The sequence below is a fragment of the Convolutriloba macropyga genome, chromosome 5, assembly GCF_964194025.1.
Source record: "Convolutriloba macropyga chromosome 5, txConMacr16.3, whole genome shotgun sequence".
In the NCBI taxonomy this organism is placed as follows: domain Eukaryota; kingdom Metazoa; phylum Xenacoelomorpha; order Acoela; family Convolutidae; genus Convolutriloba; species Convolutriloba macropyga.
Genome location: NC_134472.1, coordinates 70,785,147 through 70,807,177, shown reverse-complemented (window position 1 = coordinate 70,807,177; position 22,031 = coordinate 70,785,147). Strand labels below are relative to the sequence as shown.

Genomic DNA, 22,031 nt, shown 5'->3' with positions numbered 1-22,031 from the left:
AATCTGTATTGTTTACTGAAATAAGCCTTCGAAAACAAAAGAGCATCATATTAAAAATTTAAATAAGAACAGCTTTGATAAAAGCTTGTTTTGAAAATCATTGTCAGATACGCCCTGATTCAAAATGCATAATTGTTGAAACGCCAATGATCTGTTTAATTTGCTTTTTCATCATCTTTCAAGTGCAGAAGTTCTACCCCTTAAAAAAGTGTTTTTATACAGAACAACTCCAATATTGAAAAAAAAACACAGGATTTGACCGGGAATGCAAAAGTGTACAGCGTGAACTTTAAACAGCGTATGAGAGTTTTAGTTTGATTTCATCGCCAGAACATTTGTCACTATACAGTAGGCTTTGAAACCAAGTGTCCCGTACATTGAACGAAAAATAGGAGAAGTTCTCCTGCAACTGTTTCTCCTTCCTTAGTACTGCTAAAGAGCGCTGAAGCTTTACCAAAAAGCTAACTGTAAATATGACTGCAGTAAAAAGTTCCTCCGGTGATATGATTATTGACGACATAAAATTTTAGAATATTTCAATTTTTTATTCTTAAACCCCTGGACAGTATTTTGGTTAAAAAGCTGAAGAAACAAACTGTTTCAATGTTGGCGAATCGCCGTTGGTCGGGCCAATATCAAGAAAATTTTTTCTGACAACATTAGAGAGTGAAATCCCAGCAAGCCCACTGGTCCTTGTAAAGTACCCTCTTGGGCTTTTTCTGACAGTTAGCAAATTTTAATTCCCCACCTAACATTCATTGTAAATCAATGCCTTAATGACTGTGTTCTTCCATCTTGTGCTTCAATTTGGACAATGATAACAGCACAAGATGCTATTCTATTTTTCACTGAATCAGTCCAACCGTTAATATTAAATAGTATTAATGTTTATGCAGTTTTGATCGATTCATCTAAAGTTTTCGACAAACTAATACACTAAATCTTTTCGAACGAATGAAATCCCAAAGTTTATCAACCTCTGCATTGCAGGTCATAAAATGTTTTTTACGGATTAATTGAAACAAGTTTGCTTTAATTGAGTTGTTTCTATTTGGTTTGATCTAATCAAGATGTTCCACGAGGGACTGTTATAGGAACACTTGTTTTCGACTTATTTATAATTGAACACACAGAGCCAATACGTGAAATTGGTAAACGTTTGCAGTATGCTGATGATTGTTTATTGTTTCTTATTCCCAAAAACCCGATATTCCTTTAAAATTTTTGCATGAAATCTTTAAAATTTCGGAAACTTATATTTGTATCAATAGGTTAAACTTAATGCTAAAAAATTGGTTGATTACGTTCACGCGCAAAAATGATAACAGGCTCTATGATTCTGAGAATGTAGTTGTTGGAACAGGAATAGTCAAAAAAATCAAACCAGTGTAAGTTTTTAGGTGCTCCCATAGGCAGTCAACTTTGTTTTCAATTACAAGTAAGAAAATCATGCAAAAAACGGCTGTTGGTATCAACTATTGAAACAGTACAACATGGATTTCCCACCACAGTATTATGCATGCTTTTTTACTCACTTGCCATTAGTTTTGTCGACCACTCTGATTTATGCCTCTTTCAAAACAGTTTAACTTTGTTGCTTTTGTCAGAGAAATACATGAATTGTTTTATGAAGTGTGTATTTGTTCGTACTAGTATCAAGTCGTCAATTGAATAAGAAGAACGTAAAAATATGATCGGTGTAAGACAGCTGACCGAGTTAAAAATTTTGACGTACTACTTCCTAACATCCGGAATATGAAAAGAAACTTTCATGAACAGATTAAAATATCTACGGCCCGCTACAAGATTAACAAACACACTAACCAAATAATTTTTGTGAGGATTATTGCATCTCATTCTTCCTCTAAATCATTCTGTAATCATGTAGCGCTGAAGTGAAACTCACTACCAATATATCTGCAAGATATTAGGGTAAGTTTACAAGTATTCAAAGGTCGAATGAAAAAGTATTCTATAGACGAGTCAACAGCAGTTCCTATACAAAATGCTAGCACAAGGCGTGACTTCTGCTTCAAATGAACAGTGACCAGTTAAACTTCAATAAAATCTAATTATGTTTCTACCTAAATCAGTTAATCTCATTGTATATCTAGCTACAACTATCTCTTTACAATAATATAGTGTTATCTCTTTGTAATCTTTACTTGATTAGCAAGAGTTTATTTATGAAGCATGCATGGATAGTCGGGAAAACTTTTAATGATTAAGCGAAAATCAAGTAGCACCTTGTTTTATTTCGGATTAACACTTTTTAAAATGGTCAACCGCAAACTATTTTTAAATTCCACGACTTGAAAAAGGGCCCCAACCCAAAGGTGTTTGTTAAAATAATGTCTATGAATTGAATTAATATGAAGCAAAAAATTTAGCCTTCTAAGCGGTATTAAAATAACGGATCTGTTCTGCTTCCCTCACCCCAACCTATTGAGCTTATTGTTTTTACGCCCCCAGGTGAACGTGCTACTTTTTTAAATAATAACGTATTATAGATCAACATATAATTTGTACATTTGAGAGTAAGAATTATTGATTGGCCAAAAGTAGAATAGACAAAAATAACTTAATGTTTGAACAAAATCTGTCTCCCGAGGAATTTAGTACACTGACACGCAAGCGTAGGCGCCCAAGTGGCGGACGCGAGGCCCGAGGAGTTGCAATTTCGTTCCAACGCTTTTAGAGAACCAAAGGGAACAAAAGTGGTGACTTTCATTTGAAATGGAAGTTAGGAGTAGAACTTTCTGATTACTTAACTTCAACTTTTTTGATAATTAACAGGAATTGCAACCAAATGTCTACGAGAGAACAGCGATTGATTACAATTATTGGTTATAAATTTCAGAAAAATTAGATTTCGAACAACTTCGCTTTTTTGCCCTGAAAGAAGGACGCTAAAGAAGGACGCTAAGTTTAAACGGACATTTTTTGTTTGTGCCCCAGTACACCATGCAACGCTTTGTTACAGAGAACGTGCCGTTACTTAGTAGTTTTAGTTTAAACCTTCGTTTGTTAGTCTGCACAGTTTCCATATTTATGTTCAGTAAATCATGAGCACTGGTCCCTGGAATTGAAGAAGGTTAAAAAATAGTGCTAGTTATTTTCTGATAATGTACTGTTTCGCTAGTTTTTAGATTTTCAATCATAATGTTATGAAGTAATTAGGAACGATAGAGTATGATTTCAATTGATGTTCTCAATCATTTTTAATTTTTTTTTCCAATTTTTCCAAAATTCAAAGTGGCAGTCACTGTTGAAGCATAATGTTGTTTGATTTTTGACACGAATATCAAGAAGTCATGCATTTCCAGGTGCAAGCACAAGTTTTGTAGCTCAAGATTTTTTTAGTCTATAAACATATCAACAATCTTGTCCCAATATCCGATTAGTCACCCTTATTTGTGTCCTTTTACTACTTTGCAAATGATTTTGGTCTGGATTCCAGACCTACAAACCGCATTTCAAAAATGGAACAATGTAGCTGTTATACGGTTTTAGATTACTTGATTTTGTGCATAATTCTAACACATTTTTATTGAAATAGAAAGCTTAAGATTTTTTACTGGCTCGTAGTTTGACAGTTGTCATTTCAGTTTAAATATTGAGATATCCATACTACCAAGTTTTTTGGCTTGCTACAGAATTCAGCAGTTCTCAGGTTAAACAGCAGGGCAAGTTTGTTTTAGAGCTTTATCGCGGGAACTTTTTTGCAGTTCTACATGCCAATCATTTTAAACCGTCCTTCAATCTGATTTGAAGCATGATTGGTGCCTGCTTGGTTCTGTGAAACCACTTCAAAATCCGTCGCAAATTCGTAGAGCTGATGCCTGAATTTACATTTGGTATCGCTTGGATATTTATTTGGACAGGCGGAAGCCCGTAGATTGAGCGCTGCTGTACACTATTTGTGACTTTTGACTATTCTGAATGGGTATCATTTGCCCGAACAAGTTGATTTTGATCAGTTAATAAGAATGACAACAATTTCAGCAAAACTAAAATATTAAAAACTTTTTGATTTTGGTTTTAAAATGTCATGAGATAACGTGTCGAATGTTTTTGCAACGTCGAAGTAAAAAAAAAATTATCAGTGAATCTTGATCAAGGTTGCGTGTGTCAAGTCATTGATAAATGGAGGCAAGAATCTGTAATTAGAGCCTTCCAAGCCATTTCTCAACAAAATTTCTAATAGATTATTTTACTCGTTTTCTTGTTGACATTATTCTGGGTCAGCAATTGTTGCTGAAATCAATATTGCAAGTATAGATTATAATGTCGGCGATTCAGTATAACTCTAAATCAAGATTGATAATTTGTTGATTGATTGAATTTTTGAGGGAAAATGACACTCCACCATCCTTATTTCTAAATTGTTAGTAACCCGATCTCTCCGGTAAACAGAACAACTGGGAAAAATTTACAGTAATTGCGACCAGAAGTGTCTGATAGCGAAGCCGGTAATTACTTTTATTGGTTGAATAAAAGTGTCAAAATTTAGATTTCAAACTAGTTCGGATTTCTTTTGCCTTCAACATAGTGTCACAAAAAAGAAACTAATTTTAGACGGACTTTTTCCATTTGTGGCCCTAGTACCTTTTGCACTCTTTGTGACAGAGCAGGTGCGATTAAAAAATCAGATAAAGCAGGTGCATTTACAGACCATACGGCGTGTTCATTTGTCATTTTTGTCATTGGCATTGGAGGAGTTTACAAAATAGTGCCACAATGTTGTGCTTTTGCTTAGCTGGTCAACCACTTTTAAATTTTAAATTATGATGTAATGGTTTTATTTAGAACAAGAGAGATTGTTGTCAGCTGATGTTCTCAACATCTTTTTTTTCGAAAGTCGCTTTCTGCTGTAAAAATTCCCTTGATTATTGACACAAACATCAAAAATTATGTATCTCTACGTACACGCACAAATGCACTAGCTCGATATCCTTTAGTCTGTGAACATGACAACAGTGTCGTTCCAAAATCCAATTAGTTGCCCTTTTCTGCAGCCTTTCAAGATTTCCATATGATTTTGGTTTTGCACATTGTATCTTTTAAAAGCGTTTGGCTTGTTTGGTTTGCAGCAAAATTCCGACACAATTCTTCTTATGAAGTAGTAAGCTTTAGTTGCTTTACTGGCTCATGATTCACGCCTGTAATTCCCTTTTAAATGTGATGATATGAGAACTTTCAAGGCTTTTTGGTTGGCTACAAAATTAAGCAATTCTCCATTAACATAGCATGGCAAATTTAATTAGTGGTTTAACCAGGAGAATTTTTTCATTTTTCCTTGCCAATCAATTTGCATCTTTCATCAATTGGATTTGAAGCATGATCGGTACCTGCTTCAATTGGGCGTAAATAGGGCGTAAATAGCATGATAGGGCGTAAATTTATATTAAGAGCAGCAATGACCCGATGATTGAGCGCTTCTGTACACTATTTGTGATGTGGACCACTTTGAATTAGTATCATTTGACCCAATAAGTTGATTTTGATCAGTTATTTAGGATGACAACGGTTTCAGCAAAATTCAAATATGAAAAACATTTTTAATTTTGGTTAAAAAATGTAATGGGAAAACGTGTTGTATGCTTTTGCAACTTCGATGTAGAAAACCATCAATGATTCGTGGTCATGGTTGCTTGTGTAAAACCATTGATAAAAAGAGTGAAGAAACATCAGTAATTGGAGCCTTGTGAGACAACTCTAAAAAAAAATCCTATTGAATTAATTTACTCGTTTTCCTGCAGACATTATTCTGGGCCAGCATATGTTGCTGAAATTGCAAGTAACAATTATAATATCCGCTGTCAAAGAACTTGCTCGATGAAATACGTTTCTCGGAAATTTTTGAAAACTATATCTGCTTCGCTGGTAGAAGCTACACTCTGGCAGAGAAAATAAACAAAGAATTAAAAAAAATCTTAGAAACGAATAATTTTACTACTGAGTCTAACTATAAATCAAGATTTAAATTTCGATGATTGATTGAATCTTGAGGGAAATTGACACTCTACCAGGCGTTCTTTCTCAATTCCTAGTAACCCAATCTTTCCGGTATGTAGAATAACTGGGCAAAACTTACAGGAATTGCGACCAGACGTCTCTGATAGCGAAGCTACTGATTACTTTTATTGGTTGAATTGAAGTGTCAAAATGTTGATTTCGAACTACTTCCGATTATTTTGTCCTAAACCTAGTGTCATAAAAAAGACACAAAGTTTAGACAGCTCTTTTCCATTTGTGGATCCACTACCTTATTCACCCCTTGTTACAAAGAACGTGCCATTAAATATTAGTAGTAGACTGCACACTCAATTCTTAGTATATACAACAAACACAAAAGGTAATTTTAAGAACGAATAATTTCACGACCAGGCCTAACTCTAAATCAAGATTGATAGTTTGACGATTGCTTGAATTTTTGAGTGAAATTGACACTCCACCGTGCTTTGTTTCTAAATTCCTAGTATTCAGGACTAGATGGAATAACTGAGAAGGTTTTACAGGAATTGCAAAAAAGGATTTCCAATAGCGAAGCAGCTGATTACTTATATTGGTTAAATTTAAGTTTCAAAAGTTAGATTTTGAACTGATTCTGATATTTTTGGCACTAAACTTAGTGTCATTAATGTGACCACTAAGTTTAGACGGAGATTTTTCCCGTACTTTATGCATTATTTTTCTTCCCCCGTACTTTATGCATCCCCTTTTTAATAAGATAAGACACTTTGTTCATCTGAATTTCTTATCACAAGGCGTCGATGAGAATATTGTCAAATCGAATGACAAAAGTGTTAAGGCTAAGAACGCAAGACCTCCGATGTTTTACTGATAATCACTGAAATCCGCTTTCAGGCGAATGTCTTTGTTTATGCCGTTTTCACAGTAATATTTTCCATCAAATTGAATCATCCGAAGGGTTGAAATTGGCACGGATAATGATGGGCCCAACTTTAGGCGACACATTTACCCTTTATAATCTAGAGGGATTTTAAAACAATACATTGGAATTAAATCAGTTCATTACTTTAGCTCATATGTATCAATTAATTCAATCATGGAGTAAGGAAGAGCTATTTAGTAAGTTTGTCACAACAATTAGGTTGAACAAGCTGTTATGCTCAATATCGAAACTTCAACTAGGCAACTTTCTTTTAAACTCTGAATAAAATTAATGAGTCAAATGCCGACCACCAATAATTGTTTTTTCCGGTAAATTGTATATAAGAAAACAAAACATGATGTGTTTAAAAGAGTATGATATTGTTATTGAGTGCATCATCAACATATTTTTAAAATAGTGATCATTTAACACCTACGTGCGCTTCTCTACGTTTAAATGTCAAATTTTTCGTCTTTCTGTTTTCTTTCCGTTTAAAGAAAGAGAGGTTAAAAAAGAGATTCTTTCCGTTTAAAGAAAGACTCCTGTTCATTTTATTGCCTGTTATTCCTGTTCCAGTTATGTAGATTGCGTTATCTCGAAATATTTTCATATGTTATTGTTGGAAATTTGTGTGGTGGAGTTGATAGTTGGTAGCGATAAGCAGTGAAAATCCATGGAAAGCTGAAAAAACAAAAACTGAATTTACAAAACCACATGGGATAATTAGATAATGCTAATATGGAGCAGAGGTAATGTAACTTTACTATGAAACATACAATATAACAACAAATATGCTTAATAATATGCAAAGAAATGTAAATTAGATGTAATAATCGAAAACAAAATTTTTTGCGAACCAAAAGTCCTTACAAGAAATTTAACAATGTATTATATTTCTTGAATCACTCAACAAGTTAACCAAAAATGTTCTGTAGTTTTTTAACCAAATTGTTTGTAGTTTTGGACTTGCAGAACCTTAGGTTTGGTAAATTTTTGTTGTGTAAAATATTACTTTGACAAATATGGCTGCTTTCGGCCCAGTTTTAATAAACTTTTTGTGTTTTTGCAAAAAACCGAAACGCTGATGACAATAGTATTTCTTAAGTGGCCAATTTTTCCTGTTTTTATAAAAGCTAATTTTCATTAATTGCAGTTTCCTTTGTTTAATAAGCAGCTCTGCTTTGGTCATGTTTGTTATTGATAGAGTAAAGTTTTCTTTTTCCTGTCCAATGAGCTGTTTTTTTCTGTTAGAAGTTTTCTTTTTCCTGTCCAATGAGCTGTTTTTGTTCTGTTAAAACAAGCTTGGACAGCCCTTCTTTATTTAAAGTTTGAGGATAAAAGTTATTTTTTTAACAATTGACAGAAATACGGCTGAGCACTTCAGATGACTTATTACAAATAAATCTTTAAGTTTTTATTCCTTTGCTTAGAAACAATGTCCAGTACAATTAATAAGGTTTCCATTCTTTGCGCCATTTTGTGCAATGGCAGCTTCAAGTGTTCTTGATACTTAGGTTTATTGCCAGGAATAATTTCCATATATTTAACATGCCGCTTCTCCGAATTTTTTTGTTGATTAATTATCTGTAGATCAACTTACTTCTTTTCCTTTTACCACAATTGAATGCAAGTGTTTCAGTTTTGTTAGCTATTTTGTTAGTTGTTTTCATTGAAATATTTAACTGCGGTTATTGATTTGATGGACTGTTTGCATTCGTCAATATCTTTGTCAAACAAAAGAACGAGTGATTCCGCGTCATTTCGAAATTATTGACCTTTGCATTAATGTAATTGTGTATATCATTAACATATAAAATGAATGAGAGAGGACCCAATGTGGTACCCAGGGAAACATCTCTGTCTAATCCAATTTCATCCAATGGAAAATAATTTGTTTGAATGGACTCTTTGGAAACAATTAGTGATTAGCTGGAAATCAGTTGCCTGAATTTTTCATCCAAACGAGAGCTCCGCTGTCAAGTTTATGTCTTTGTTTATGCCAATTTAACAGGAACATTCTCCAGCAAAATGAATAATCCGAAAGGTTGGATTTGGCAGGGATCGTGATGGGTTCAACTTTAGGGGACACCTTTACCCTTTCTAAACTAGAATGCAAGGGGATTTTCAAACAATATAGTGGAATTAAATCATTTCAGTACTCCAGCTAAAATGTATCAAACAATTTAATCACGGAGTAAGGAAAAGCTATTTATTAAGTTAGTCACAACAAATAAGTTAAATCATCTGTTATGCTAAATATCCAAATTTCAACTAGCCAACTTTCTTTTGAACTGTGAATAAAATTAATGAGTTAAAAACCGACCGCGTACAATTTTTTTTCCATTAAATTGTATATAAAAATCAAAACATGATGTGTTTAAAAGAGTACTGATATATTATTTGAATGCAACATCAACATATTTTTAAAATAGTTATAATTTAAGACCTACTTGCGCTTCACTTAGCCAAAGATAATATCCTGCTTAGTTGCGCTCTTTAGTTAAATAAGGGTGTGGCATTTGACTGTTTATGCTCAGATGGGAATTGTTGTTCATTTATGATGGCATTGAAGAGAGAACATATTGACTAAAAAAATTTTGATCAAAATCCGTTGGTGACCATGTTGTTATGGAAGAGAGAGCCATGACTTGTTTAGATTTAAGCTGAAAAGATGTTTGTTTGGATTCAACTTTTTACATTCAAAACGTGATGCATATCAGAAAGAAAAGGTTCCATTTTGGTATTTAGGTACATCGTCTAATGATGGTTTTATTTTTGTATATCTACAAACAATTAATTCAAAGAAAATGTAACCCAAGAGATTTGCTTTTTACCCATAATAATATCTCTGAAACTATTCCGGAGGCAATCTGGCCTCCATTATGACGGAAAATATTTGTGATGACAAAAGTCTATTTTAGACGTCTTCACTTGTGTGGAGTTTTTCGGTAACCATTCTTTTGCTAAGGAAAAGCTTGTCTTTTGATTTATAACAAAATTTTTTGTTGGAGTGTGCATATCTATCAATATCGCTTAAAAGTGCACAATTTCACTGGAGTTATACAGACTGACAGAAATCAAACCAGTTTTAAAGAAGAACTGTTTTCGGAAAAGCCTTAATTTCGTATTGTTTTTTTTTAAAAAAAGTCTTCGATGAAAGGTTTAGCTTAAGTTATAAAATTATTGGTAATTATCAAAAAAATTAGTAGTAATGCATAGAAATCCAAAGTGAGCTGAGTTGCTTGCTGGATCAAAAACAAAACAGTTCTCATTACAAAATGACTCTCTAAAGCAATATAGGAATTCAATGAGCTTGATTTAATTTCAATGCCCGTAGGTTCAAGCTGATTCAATGGACTGATGTTGTACGGATTCAGAGTGGTGTCTAAACGCTGTTATTTTCAAAAAATATTGCAATCATCCATTAAAATTAAAGTAGAATTCCAAGTTGCAACGACGTCTCAATTTATTCATACCTTCAAGAAAATGGTGACTGTCTTGGATAGACTGTAAAACAGATTAAAAAATGATTGCTGAAAAATACTTTTCAAACAACATTGAATCCATAATGAGTCTTTGCATATTTTTTATTTGAAATTTTTCAGTTTAAGAAAAGTAACACCAACTCCATATTTTTTCATATTGTCGTTACAAGATTTTTCAGAAGCATTCAAGTTCGTCATTGGCCGATAGGAACGAAGTTGAGCTATCGAACACTGCACAATTATGTTTTGTCAAACCCTGGATGCAATTGATGCCAATATCATTATCGAGTTTTTTCTCCGGAGATGTTTAGTAAATAAACTACGGCAATCAAAATGCAGAAATTTAACTATGTGCAAGAGTTTTTTGCACAGTGAAAAAATGATCCTAGAAGGTTTTGATTAGACCAGGGACCAAATCAAATCTGGCTCACTTGCAAGTAAAAAGCGAATTATGTATTTTTTGAAATTTTGACAAAAAATAGAGAACTTTGCAAAATATTTGGAAAAAAGCCTCCAATTTTGGAAAAACTTTATATTTTCTCTCAGCACCTACTAGAGTGCGATGAACAAAAACCAGCTCACGCAAAAACAAAAAAGCGCCTCATATTAATATATCAAGATGTAAAGAGAACATAACTATTGTTTGCTGAGACTTCCCAGAAATCAAAATTAAATGTAGCGATGTTCTTCAAAAGCTGGTTTAAATTTATGGTAGCAGACTTTTGTTCAGATTGGTGTAGTGTTTTGGATCTCTGGGAAAGAATCATTCAGTTATTGGCGTTGAAAGAGTTAAACCTGTGGAGAGTCTTGATTGATCTGTTCAAAACGTGCTTGGTGATAACAACATTGTCCGAAGATCACTGTAAATGAGCTAAGACTCTGTCTTGCGAAAAAGTATACCAAATTTGTAATTCAAATGCACATTGTCATATAGAATAAGTCACTGTTTGTTGTTTTTTTGATCGTTTCTTTCAGCTTAAGGACACAAAGTTTGCAGTCATTGATGTATTTTCTCATTTTGTATTGTTTCAAGCTTTTGTATTGTTTCAGGCTTTTGTATTGTTTCAGGCTTGATCTGCAATGGTAAACATCTATATAGAGAACCATTTTCTGGATTAAATTTTTTAAAGCACGTGCACTAAGTTATCTTGTTTATTGGCTACTGGAGCTTTTGTCTCCATTTTGAAAATATTATTTGTACCGTCTTCTATTATGGGTCGAAGAAAAAAAGTTGTCAAATTAAAAGTAATTCGGATATTTAAAACAAAAGTTTTCGAACTTTAATTTCAATGTCAGATTAAAACTGTGCCTCAAATTGTTAATGGAGGAAATTAAAATGTATTTAATTTTGTCTGAGACAAATTCCAACAATTCTCAGTTTTAGGGATTATGTTGAAAGTTAAATTGAAAACTGTCCATATATAAAATTTTAAGACCATTATAATTTTATATATACACCTGCTATCAATTTCTTTAAAAACGTTCCTATTCCAGATTTTTCGATTTTGTTCATGTTTATTTTATTTCTCATAAAATTTCGAATTTGCCCTATAACTGAGTATCCCTCTTGAGGGGGTTTTGAGAATTTAATTTTGTCATGCGCAAAATATTTTTTGCTCTATTTCTCTTTTTTTTGTTTTAATTTGAACTTTGATTTCAGCGTGAGTTCCCGCCCCCTTTATTCAATGCGTGTGTTTAGTTTCAGTTTCAACTTACTAATTTGTATAGCTTCGATGGACCTGAGTTTCTCTACTCGGCAATAAGCATCCAATCTTCCCTTCAATCTTTCTTTCAATGTCATTCGTGGAGCCACCACGTTCAACAGGATACCCACCTGTGAATCCCCTATTGGATGTTCCGATATCCTAGTGCTAACTGTAGGCGCCATTTCAAATCAGCTACAAAGACATCAGATAGCAAGAAATAACGTTTGAAACTGAAAAAACTTGTCAAAACTCAAAAATTGTCAAAACTGAAAATTTTTTCAAGTTGTGACCGAAAATCTGTACACCCCCCATTTTTGGAAGGCCAAACTTGAGCAACCCGAGGTTATGGCAGACAGTTAGGGTTAACTCTAAGCTACTCATGAACCCAACGAACGTTATTGCATCAGACACACAAGTGTGGCTATTATCATTCATATGTTGCAAAATTGCCATTTTTCGATATTTTGTTATTTATTGTTGATTTCGCAAGTTGTTTATCTTATGATACTCTGGGTGACCATTAAATAACGTACATTCGAGGCATTTAGAAACACGTAATAACCATCTTTGCATATGTCAACAAAAGTAAATATTGCAGTAATTTGACATTTACTATGTAAATAATGACCTAAATAATTTTCTTGATTAACCAATCAGAAACAAACAGCGATGATGTTATAAACGATAAATATTTGATTATTTACTTTAACCCAATTGTTTGATAAGTGAAATCGTATTTGATTTAGAACCATTAGAAACTGTTATAGAGAGCAGTTGGTTCTCAGATTCACTAAAATTTGATTCTTGAACAACTTTAGACTTTTTTGATAAGTTTTGCCAGATCTTAAGATCTTGCAAGTTTTAAGTTAGTTGAGTTTACTTAAAGAGAAGTTAGCAACGTTAACAACACTGGCTGAAATCTTACAAACTTCAGCACAAGATTGAACATAAACTGTAACTAAGGATTGTATTAATTTCAACCAACCAAATTAAAGTTATAGTCCTTTATTGCGTCCGAGCGACTAATTATTTCTGCAAGATCGTTAGGCAATCGAACCCAGTGAAGAACCAGGCTGGCGTAAAACTCAAAAACCAGGCTCTGATATATCGGTTCCGCTGAGATTCTTGAGCAGCCGCAACATTTGGTCCACCGACCCCGACAGCAACAACAATACGAACAGCAAAGAATGTTCGATACAATTTGGTGGACCAGAACAAAATCTCTACGATGGCCAGCAAAAGTCCCAGTAGACACTGGAAAACAGTTGATTGGAAGACGAGTGGTCAACTGAAGACACTAGAGAAAGAGCAAGCTGACATACTCAAATTGTTCTCCAGACGTGTCACCGAGCTGGAAGGCTACCTGACACAAAACAAAACAATGACTGCTGAAAGTGCATATCGTGGCTTCTTCGAGACGTACGACAATTTAGAAGCCAACAGAAAGCATCAAAGGTTACTATTGAAGCCAAAGTATTTAGAAGCTTTCGACAATGCACCAAGCGTATGTTAGAAGAAAAGAGCAAAGTTTTGAGGTCAGTAGTTGACAAAGTACCATTTCTCCGAGACATAGAAATGTGCCACACAGATTTCAGTGGTTATTGTGAAGACACATTTCAAGCATACAAAACAGTGAAAGCTACTCACCCAATTTTCAGTGAACTAACAAATTTGGAGAATAAGTTGAAAACAGGAATCTCAAGTGACTCCAAAAAATAGACATTGTGTAATCAGGTGGAACGGTTAGTAGAAAAACTAGATGATATCTACGCAGACTTGATTCAAAAGATAAAGCAAGAATATCGCTCCCGAAAGCTTGTGGATTTCAGCAATTTTAGGAGTCACTATCGGGACCTGACCAAGCAGTACAGGCTCAGCAAGGATTTTGGAAATCAAACATCATTAGTGTCATCCAAATCGGCTGTTGACAAAGACCCAAATGAAACTGTAATTGAAACAGGAAATGGAGCACTAGAAAACGCTGAGGTGAACGTCGAGGTCTATTCCAGGCATTTTGCTACACAAGGAAGCGGGAAACAACTAAGTATCGCTAACTTGCGATCATTGAGAAGACGACAGATCGAAGAAATGGAGCTCAAAAACCTAAGAGCTAAGAAAAAACAGAGCAACAACTGCAAGAGCGGCAGTTGGAGTTGGAGCAGGAGCGTGAAGAATTAGAATTTCGTCGCCAGCAAGAAGAGTTACGTTTAAAACAGCAACAACAACAACAACAGCAGCAAGAACAACAGTTACGTGCAAAGATGCAACAAAAAAAGACAGACTGCGTCTTCGACAGCATGAGCGAGCCCTTGAAAACGAAAGAAAGAAAACAGGGGAGACGAAGAACAAAAACGTCTGAAACTTGGGCTGACCAAAGGAAGCTCAAGAGCATCTAGATCAGTGACAGATGAGATAGAAAGTGTTGGATCAAAACGAAATCATGAAAAAACAGCCGGGTGGGCAGAATCTGTGGCTCAGCAGTCTGTCCCTAGACGGCCACTATCTCCAAATGTTTTTATCGGCCCTCCAACGAATGTAACACAAGACAGAGTCGACAAAGGTTTCACAGCACCTAACCGAAAACTACCCCGCTGTTCCAACCGGGTGAAGGACTATTCTCAACGCAACTGACTGAACCGAGCATTCTCAAAAAACCAGAAATTCGTATACCAATTAGAGTAACGGACCCACCAGCACCGCTGTTGACAAGGACGACGTTTCAGCAGCAGGGAACCTCAGCAGTTCAAGACAGAAACAGGAGTCGGAGTCCCATTAACAGATCTCGAAAAAGGTCTGCCGAGAGCAGAAACAGAAGCACAATGAATCAAACCATTTCCCAAGTCATTTACAAACCAGAACCAAGCAGTGGTGCCAGTGGTTTGCCAAAAATGAAATTGGCTGAGTTTTCAGTAGACCCACAGGAATGGCCAGAATCGTCAGGACTTTTTGATGTTGGTGTTCATCAAATGCCAATCAGCGATACGAAAAAGGTGCAATACATGAAGACCGGTCTCATGGGTCAAGTGAAAGCAGCAATATCGGGAATGGCATTCAGCTCACGATCATACTATCATGCTTGGGATATACTCTGTGAGAAATATGGCATATCAGATGTCTTAGTCAATGCTCAAGTCAAGAAAAAACATACTCATCCTCCAATTCGGCACGAGAATTCCACAAGCATCATCAAGTTTGCAGATGTGCTTACAAATGTGGTAAACAGCTTGACTCAACTTGGATACACATCTGACCTAGAAACCGAAGCAGGGCTAAGTTCAACAACGAGAAAAATTTCTCAGCAACTGAGAGAACAGTGGTTGCAGTATATGAAAGATCGTCGACTACTGAGAGGCAACCTCATTACTTTCAAAATGTGGCTTGCCTTCAAAACAGTATTTCATGAGAACTCGTTAGCACAGACAAACTCGTCGTTTGACAGAAACAAATTTCAAAGCCGTGATAAACCGACGACGAGTAACTTTGCTTCAAACGCTGAACAGTCAAGCAAACCCAAGAATTTTGAATGTCCCTTCTAAGACGTACAAGACCCCGTTTGAATTTTTGAAAAGTTCATTTTGATGAAAGTAAATGAATGATGAGAGCAAATCCAGAAGTGCCGAAGGTGTTTCAATTGTTTGAGACCAGGTCACATGTCGAAGGACTGCAAAAGCAGGACATGCAGTGTACCCAGCTGTGAAAGGTGACACAACAGGCTTTTAAACAGCGAAATAACGAAGAAGGAAACTACAAAGTATGTCTCAGATACTACAACGGCAGTAGCAACTAACGTCACCCTAGGAGGACTCCCAGTGGTGCGAATCAAGCTGACAAACAGAGACTTAAGCCTAAATGTACTGGCATTGTGTGATTCAGGCTCCTCGATTTCGTTTGTAGACAAGTCAGTGGTGTTTTAACGTCAACTCAAAGGCCAAAAAGCGTCCTTATCAGTAGCAGGGAACCATGGCTCACAAGATGTCAAGACTGAAAAAGTGCCGATAGCTATTTCAGCGCATGAGTAGTCTCGACCATTGATAACAGTACAAATCCATGTGCACGAGAAACTAAAGTTGGGAGACCAAATTGAGGAGCAGCAAGGGTTAACAGATCGCTGCCCACATCTGAGGAACTTGCCAAATCAGAGCTACAATCTAAACGATGTTCAAGTGATTCTTGGACAAGACTCTTACGACATTCATCACCCTTTCGAATTCAAGACGTCAGAAGACAAAACTGCACCAGGGGCAGTGAAATCAATGGTTGGCTGGCTTTTAAGTGGTCCGCTACCAGCGAAGCAGGCAGCAACTCTTGCCACAACAGCAACATCAATTGCAGATGATAAACTAGCAAACCAGTTGAGTAAGTGGTAGGATATCATGTCCTACGCTTCAAATTGCGATGTTACCGGTTATTCAAATGAGAAGCAACAAGCAATCAAGACGTCGGAGCAAACAACGCGATTCAACGGTGAAAGATACGAAGTAGGACTTCTGTGGCGAGAGGAGGAAGTGAAGTTACCGAACAACTTCTGCTCTGCAATGGGGCAACTCAAGTCTCTTGAACGACGCCTGCAGAAAGACGAAACGCTAAAAAAGCGCTACTAAGAAACCAATGACACCGATGTCGATGCCTGATACGTTCCGAAATTTGATCAAGCTGAACTGAATGAGACCAAAGACAAACTGCAATGGTATTTACCACATCATCCCGTCATAAACCCGCACAAACGCGAAAAAGTCAGAAGAGTGTGCAACGCAGCATCTAAATACCAATGTGTAGCCTTGAACAACGAACTTCTATCTGAAGGAGATCTGCTGCATAGTCTGATCGGAATCATTTTTCGCTTCCGAGAACAACAAATAGCTTTATCAGCCGACATAGAAGCAATGCTTCTTCAAGTTGCTGTCCCAAACGATGACAGCCGATGTTAACGATTTCTCTGGAGAGAAGATCCGGAGCGGAGAAAAGAAGTCTATGAGTATACACGCGACGTTTTTAGGGCGAAAAGCTCGCCAACTTGTACAAATTACGCTTTGTACCAAGTGGCGAAAGATAATGCAGTCAACGATGGAAGTCTCGTCAGCAGGGTTCAGCGAAACTTCTACATGGACGACTGCCTAAAGTCAGTCAGAATCCTTCAAGAAGCAATTGAAATCTACCAGAGAAACAGAGACATCCTCATCAAAGGTGCATTCACTTTGACGAAATGGATAACAAGTGACGATGAAGTCAAGTCACAAATCCCAGAGGCAGACAGATCAATGATAGTTCTGAAGACTTTCGAAGCAGAACCACAATCATCTTTAAACCTAGGACTCAACTGGAATGCAGACACAGACGGTCTCATTGTCTGTCGTGGAACTGAGCAAGAAGTTCTGGCAAAAATAACTCAGAGAATTGTCCTATCCTTTGTCTCAGCAAGGTTCGAACCACTTAGGATATGTTCACCCTTCACGATAAGAATGCGGTTCCTACTCAAAAACATTTGGGCTGCAATGGGACAATAATAGGACAAAGAATTCAGCAGAACATTCAAAACTGCTCAGTGATTGGTGCTCTGAGTTGAGAGAAGTAAGGAAAATGTCAATAAATCGACTTTATTTTGAAAATGGATGTTCAAACCTCAGACTTCACATTTTCACATACGCGTCAGAAGAAGCAATGTGCATCGTGGCATATCTGCAAGACAAAGCAACGTTAAGACTTACCTGTGTGATAGGGAAATGCCGTGTGGCACCCATCAGACATATGACGATACCGAAGTTAGAACTTCAAGCCGCAGTCAGCGGAGTTCGTCTCTGAAAGCAGATACTCAGCGAACATGATTTCAGAATTGACAAAAATCTATCATTGGACCAACTCATCAACAGAGCAACAGTGGCTACAAGCAGCGCACAAATAACATCAAATGTTCGTTGCGAACAGAGCAGCGGAAATACTGGAAAACTCATCGATGGATCAATGGAGACACGTCAAAGGTGTCGAAAGCCCTGTAGATATTGGAACCAAAGGAATGTTCATCGAAGGCCTCAAGAAGTCCGTATGGCTAAACGGGCCGGCTTAGCTCCAGGCAGATTAAGAAAAATGGCCAAAGCCATGGTGTCAAGTGAATGAAGTTGAAGCTGAGCAAGCTACCAGTACTGTAGCAACAGAAAATAAACTAGACCAGCTATTTGACTGGAGACGATACAGTTCCTTCAACCAAATTAGAAACTTCATTGCCTAATGCATGAGGTTCAAGACGAAGCAGTGGGGTACCCTCAAAGCAGACAAAATTTATCAAGCAGAGCAACTACTGTTTCGATTTGTTCAAACAGAGAGCTTCCCGAATGTTTCCAAGACGATAGCAAACAGCAGAGAAATCATTCATAGACAAAATTGGAACAATTAGAATTAAAGGCCGACTGAAGCATTCAAAGCTTGATTACAATGCATAACACCCAATATTGTTAACAGCAAAACATCCAGTTGTACAACTTCTGTTGGAGAAAGTACATCGAGACAACCTACATGAGGGCAGAGAATATGTGAGAAACATGCTTCAACAAAAGTACTGGATCATTGGACTAAGACATATGTCAACGAAAATCAACCGAGTTGTGTCAAATGCAGACACATAGATGCCAACCCAATTAGCCCACCGATGGCAGATCTACCCAGAGAACGGCTTGATGAACATGTGTACCAATTTACCAATGCCGGAGTCGACTACTTTGGACCCTTTGAAGTGAAGTTCCTACGACGTACCTTGAAGAATGGTGCTGCCTCTTCACTTGCCTGACAGCGAGAGCAGTACACATCGAAGTCACACAGTCATTGGACACTGAGTCATGTCGAGCTGCTGTGACAAGGTTCATTGCAAGACGTGGCTACCCAAAAACCATCATCAACGACAACGGAACAAATTTCGTTGGAGCAGCCAACGAGATCAAAGCATTCATGAACGAGTGGGACAAAGATAAGTTTGAGAGTGACTTAGCACAGAAAAAGATTATTTTTGGAAATTCAATCCTCTCGGAGCTTTTCACTTTGGTGGAATCTAAGAAAGACTGGTCAAAGTTGCGAAAAAGTCATGATTGCAATCTTGGACAACAGAAGCCTCACCGACGAGGTGCTCAGCACAACAATGTGTCTTGTGGAACAAACACTCAACGCAAGACCCCTGACAGCAGTAAGTGACGACCCGGAATATTTGACAGCGCTCACACCAAATCATTTCTTGCTAGGACCAGAGAACGCGAGTGCACCATTCACGCCATCTAGTGAACGCTCTCATGACCTGAGAAAATAATTAAAACAGCATATTCCGACATGATTTGGAAAAGATGGAATCGTGAAAATCTTCCACAATGGAACCAGAGCTCGAAGTGGTCAAAAGAACATGTGCAAAACCTGAAAGAAGGTGAGTTAATGTGGCTAGTAGATGACTCTATGAAACGCTGTGAATACCAGTTGGGACGAATCTTTGAGATCTTCACTGGCAAAAACATTGTTGTGAGATCAGCGAGGCTCAAAACGACACATGGAGAGCTAATTCGGCCAGTCGTGAAGTTATCGCCAGTATTTTACGATGTTGTTTCCGATATCAAAAACAGGGCCGGCGAAGTTGGCGCCACTTCAAATCAGCTACAAAAGCCATCAAACAACAATAAATAACGTTTGAAACTGAAAAAACTTAGAATTTGTCAAAATTCAGAAATGGTCAAAACTGAAAATTTTTACAAGTTGGGTCCAAAAATCTGTATACCCCCATTTTTGGAAGAAAAAACTTGAGCAACCCCAGGTTATGGCACTTTAGGGTTATCTCTAAGCTACTCATGGACCCAACGAATGTTATAGCATCAGACCCACAAGTGTAGCTATTATCATTTCTATGGTGCAAAATTGGCATTTTTCGGTATTTTGTTATTTTTTGGTAAATTTCGTAAGTTGTTTAATTTATGATACTCTAGGTGACCACTAAAGGTCAAATGCCGTACACTCGAGGCATTCACGGCCACGTAATAACCATCCGCGCTTATGTCAACAAAGGTAAATTTTGCAGTAATTTGTCATTTATAAACGATAAATATTTGATTATTTACTTTAACCCAATTGTTTGATTAGTGAAATCTTATTGTATTTAGAACCAATAGAAACTGCTATGCAGAACAGTTGTATCTCAAATGGCTAGTTTTAAGTTAGTTGAGTTTACTTGAACAGAAGTTAGCAACGTTACTTACAATGGTTAAAACCTTACAAACTTCAGCACGAGATCGAACATAGACTGTAACTAATGATTTTCTTAACTTCAATCAACCAAATTACAATTGCAGTCCTTTATTGCGTCCGAGCGACTTATTATTTCTGTGAGATCGTTAGTCAATCGAACCCAGTGAAGAACCAGGCCACCCTAAAATTCGAGAACCAGGCTGTGATATATCGGTCCGCTGAGATTCTTGAGCAGCCGCAACAGTAACATGGCGGCTTATTTGCCAAAATAAATGGATCCGCATCCACAACATTTTAGTTCAAATACAACGTGGCCTTTCAGGTCTTAATCAAAACATCCAGTCTGGTTGTATCGACGCCCGTTTTCAATTGCTTCTTTACTGACGTTTTTTAAATCTTTTCTGAGGTCTCGTTCACTTTCTTTGAAGACACTTCATTTGGAAACTAATTATTGGACCTGCATGTCTGAATCTTTTCAAAAGCCTGATCGAAGGCCAACCAATTAGATGTTGCGTTAAAAGTCCTCTCAAGCGTCCCTTAAATCCCATTTTTCGTATGCTGGAGTGAAAATTTCTATTGTGCAAAAATTCAGTATTTTTCTTGTGTCAGTTGGTTTTTGAGGCCAATGACATTTTATTTTATTTTCGTTGCTAACATTTTCGTTGATCTCAAGAAAAACAAAATCCCCTACCATGGTAACTTTTTCTAGGGTAAATTGCAGGTTTTCGTGTAATAAATTTGCAATTTTTAGGTACTCGTCAGCGTCAACACGAATTGTGCAGATAATATCCACATAACTTTTGAACAATTCCCCTCAAGGTGCCTCCCTGTGTGTTGATTGCTGTTGATATCTGTGTGTCGATATACGTACTAATCCAAACAACATCCTACAGGTTGGCGTATTCCTCATTTGTTAATTTTTGGCATTTTGCATGAAACCAAAATTTGCATGACTCCCATTCTACCCCTTTTCCTCTGAAAGTCACTCGATGGCTGCAGTCGTTGCAATTCCCGTTTTGATCAGATTTAGAGATACTTTCGCTGAGCTCTGGTTTTTGAAGTCATGCCTCAAACGATTTCATCCACGATTTCACTATGAGTGTTTTGATCTTTTCTTATTTTTTCAGAACGTTATTTTTCTTTCGTCTTTGAACCCCTATACGATCAATAGCGATGTCTCGAGGGATTTTGGTCTCATTCTCCAATTTTGCAACAATACTGCCACCAATAACTAAATTATTTTTTTGAAGCTGCCTCATCCATATAACTTTTGAGCAATGTCATCCACATAGCTCAAAATCTTTTGTCAAAATCTTAAACCGTTTTGAGGGCAAACCAACATTGCGTTTACTAGTGGATGTTGATGCCGTTTCAATGCCTGAGATTTTTAATTGCATATAAAAAGCAAAATGACGAGAGTGAATTTGTTTGCTCGCTTCTATCAGTTGTTGTAAATTGCCGAACTGTTTATTTTTTTCCGAAAAATTTAATTCATTCTAAATGCAATGACAGATCATTAATAAATTTCTGCAGCAGATGGAACAACCTTCCAATAGAAATCCGGAAAAAATCTATTGGAAAGTTGTTCCAGCAGGTGGAACAATCGGGAGCAATAGATAAACCTTGTACTTATTTATCTATTGCTCCAATAGATAAGTACAAGGTTTTAGAAGTCATTTCTACTAGTAATTTAAGGACCAAACTATACGTGTGCTTTTAGATTTAAAGCTGTTG

At 36.6% G+C, this 22,031-nt stretch overlaps 1 protein-coding gene across 2 annotated transcripts in view; it reads left to right on the top strand.

Annotated features, from left to right (window-relative positions):
• Nucleotides 1-22,031, top strand: part of LOC142339608 (cyclin-L1-like) — a 174,721-nt gene that overhangs the window by 111,700 nt on the left and 40,990 nt on the right. The window contains exon 1 of one of the 2 annotated variants that reach the window (XM_075389767.1): nucleotides 20,247-20,265. The exons of the other annotated variant lie outside the window; for it this stretch is intronic. The gene's annotated coding sequence lies outside the window, so the exon portion shown is untranslated. Of the gene's footprint in view, nucleotides 1-20,246; nucleotides 20,266-22,031 lie in introns of those variants that run through there. 2 annotated transcript variants of the gene reach the window in all.